Here is a 3,777-nt window from a genome sequence, read left to right as displayed (position 1 = left end):
AGGGGATGTTTTGACTTTCTGAAGGTCTTGAACACAGACTCCTCTGTGTTCTGATCCTGGGACTGTTTAGCACAGTAAATATACTCTATAAACACCTGAAAGCATTTCCCTCACCAACAAAGTGAGATTTAAACAGTCCCTGTGGATGGAATAAGAGAAAACCTCAAAGAGCAGTGAAGACTTTGCTTTGTCGAAGGAAACATTGCGTTGTGTTATGTCTCACAACAAACCCCTTAAGTTAAATAAATTCCATTTATATTCTCAGTTCTTCTTTTTCCATTTTTTATCTACAGGCATGTGTTAAATCAGTTCAACCGACTGACTGGACAAGGGCTCATTAACAGTCAAACAAACCAACAAATACATAAAATTGTTTGAGGTTGTGGAGGCCTTCATTACTGATGAATAGAAACAACTACATACTGCAAAGACAAAACATCTTCAAAAGTGCAATGATCTGTTGTGCAGCCATAACTAAAAAATATATATATACACAATGTGGACTCTAGAAGAATTTCTCTTTATATTTCCTTTTTATCTCTCCTATTAGTGTTATGGAGGATTAATGATAAAACTATCTTTAATTTAACAACGGATACTTCGACCGAATGATTTTTGCTTGACTTTTTGAAAGAGTTGTGTGGAGCTCTGAGTTTGTATTCAAAACTCCCCCCCCCCAGTGCAGTAACATATTCTGGAGACTGGTTCCCATTGCAGACTGGATTCCACCAGATCGCAGGGAAGATATTTCACATAGAAAAAAACATAAACATTAATTAGTTTTGGCCATAAAGACACCCTGGATTTTACAGCWAGGCTTGTATTCCCTCAGTATTACCCATTAGTAGTTTATCTACAAATATATATGGGTTAAAGGCTTCTGAAGAAAGTTATTTGGACTCCCTGCAGTCATGGCAGTAGTGGAATGGTCCAACTGAGATGTGAGAAATGTTTGTATGAGTGTTTGAGCATTGCTTCAGGACAGGAGTTTTTCCTGAAAGAGAGCTGCTCTGTGGAGCTGTTTAATACGGGATTTAAAATACCAAAATATGACACAAATGTTTCTTACATAAAAAGACGGTAAAATTGTGAATCTCATTGAAATGGTTGGATTTTAAAGTGAGCTGCACAACTCTTGACTGGGGTAGATAGTTTGATTTGATTTAATCTATAGAACTTCATTTGAAATTTCTTTGGTTTTATTTAAAATGTAATGAACTCAGAGATGAAAAAGAAAGATAGAAAGGTGGAGGAAAGATTTGAGAGGAAATGAGATAGGAGAGGAGAGAAAGAAGCAAAGAGAGAACACAAGTCAAYGACGTTGAAGTCTGCCTAGAAACCTGCAGAAAGAGAAAAAACTAACCGACAAACAAGAGGGACATGCATATAACAGCTGTAAGATCATTGGAAAGTACATGAAAATACAAGATGTATGTAGTGGCAATATTTAAACCTGTATGTATGTATCATGTATCACATCTAGATTTATATTTATCTATATATCAAGTGGATCACCATGGAGAAAGTAAATATGTTGGGTTTCACCTTTACACTCAGACAATAATTCTGAGTTCTACACAGCCAGACAGGACACGTTTTAAAAATAAAGGTTGCATTACGTAGTGAATCAGCCAATCACATTGGAGCATTACAATTCACCATGATCTTCTAGTAAACATGTATTGAATGATCCAGTCAAARGTCTTCTATCATTTCTTCAAGTTGAGTCTAAAGTCATTAAATCTGTGACTCTTTSTCTTTCCTTGAAAGTCAATAGCCTTGTATGTTTCATAGTAAAATACCTCTTTCTCACGTATGTTTACATTTTGATGAAAACTAAAACTTCCAATAGTRGCTCGAGATAGTTCARATTATGCTGACCTTGCTTGTTTTGGCTTCAGRTTTATGTGTTTTTATAGAAAATAACTCCAAACTGCAAATATGTGCAGAGTTCCAGTGTTTCTGCCGCACTCCCATAAATATTTAAGGCCCTGCTTCCTGTAAACAAGCACGCAAACCCCCAATCAAAGGTGAGGATGTGCTGATTTTAGGTTCACAGCTTGTTTTTTTACTTATAGGAATTGCCCAGCTCTTGCAAAGCCACAGCCCAGTTTCACAGAGTTTCTAAGTTTCTAAGAGTGTCAGAANTGAAAATACAAGATGTATGTAGTGGCAATATTTAAACCTGTATGTATGTATCATGTATCACATCTAGATTTATATTTATCTATATATCAAGTGGATCACCATGGAGAAAGTAAATATGTTGGGTTTCACCTTTACACTCAGACAATAATTCTGAGTTCTACACAGCCAGACAGGACACGTTTTAAAAATAAAGGTTGCATTACGTAGTGAATCAGCCAATCACATTGGAGCATTACAATTCACCATGATCTTCTAGTAAACATGTATTGAATGATCCAGTCAAARGTCTTCTATCATTTCTTCAAGTTGAGTCTAAAGTCATTAAATCTGTGACTCTTTSTCTTTCCTTGAAAGTCAATAGCCTTGTATGTTTCATAGTAAAATACCTCTTTCTCACGTATGTTTACATTTTGATGAAAACTAAAACTTCCAATAGTRGCTCGAGATAGTTCARATTATGCTGACCTTGCTTGTTTTGGCTTCAGRTTTATGTGTTTTTATAGAAAATAACTCCAAACTGCAAATATGTGCAGAGTTCCAGTGTTTCTGCCGCACTCCCATAAATATTTAAGGCCCTGCTTCCTGTAAACAAGCACGCAAACCCCCAATCAAAGGTGAGGATGTGCTGATTTTAGGTTCACAGCTTGTTTTTTTACTTATAGGAATTGCCCAGCTCTTGCAAAGCCACAGCCCAGTTTCACAGAGTTTCTAAGTTTCTAAGAGTGTCAGAASTCCTGCTCAGTCCAATACATTWGYAACTGCTAGCTTAATTTGTAATAAAATACAGTTTTGAAACATATTTATGTTTCTCCTTAAGTTTGAATGTGACTTTGAGTTCCTTTTAGGTTGCTGTAGGTTCAGACAGGAAGTGATGTTTATGTGGAATGTGAGGTTGAAATGAGTGACAGTATATTAAGAACCATTTTTCATTTATTGATTATATTTTATTTATCATTATGTCCCTTTGGCCTTTTATTTCTAGATAGTCTGGTCTCAGAATGATGTGACATGTTSATGGTTGAAGTGAAACTTGCCCATTTCTGCATTTGTTGTGTTGACTAAGTTCATGAGTTAACTTCTTGTTTGAGACCAGGACAGTTTGTAACAATAAGGAATCAATATTTTTAAGTGTTTGTCCTGAATTTAAAAGCACCTGCAACTCTAACAGAGATTAAACAGTTTGAAACACGACTAGAATCAAGAGTTAATAAAATCATTATGGGCTCCAACAAATCTAACCACACAATCATATCAAATCTTTAAACAGACATAAAGTCATTTCTTGGAATTTTATTTACTGTATCACCAACTACAGGCATTTCTTACATAAAACAAGTTTTTTTTTTTTTTTACATCAATAAGCTTCAAAGGTCCCAGAAAATATGTCTGCATCTCCACATAACCATTTACTTTTTAATGATCAGCGTAAACAACTAAAAACATAAATGAACTTGGAAAGTAAAACAGCTTTAGCTTTACATAGAACTGGGTCAAGAGTTATTAACCAATCACAGGGGAAAAGTAACTTTCCATGATACATTCCCCAAGCCAATTTCATCAGGAAACCAATTACTTTTTAACACCTAAACCTTCTTAAAATAATTTTAGTGCTGGATCAGACTTCAGTTG

Source organism: Poecilia reticulata, linkage group LG10 (genome assembly GCF_000633615.1).
Source record: "Poecilia reticulata strain Guanapo linkage group LG10, Guppy_female_1.0+MT, whole genome shotgun sequence".
In the NCBI taxonomy this organism is placed as follows: Eukaryota; Metazoa; Chordata; class Actinopteri; order Cyprinodontiformes; family Poeciliidae; genus Poecilia; species Poecilia reticulata.
Note: the sequence above shows the minus strand (reverse complement) of the source record.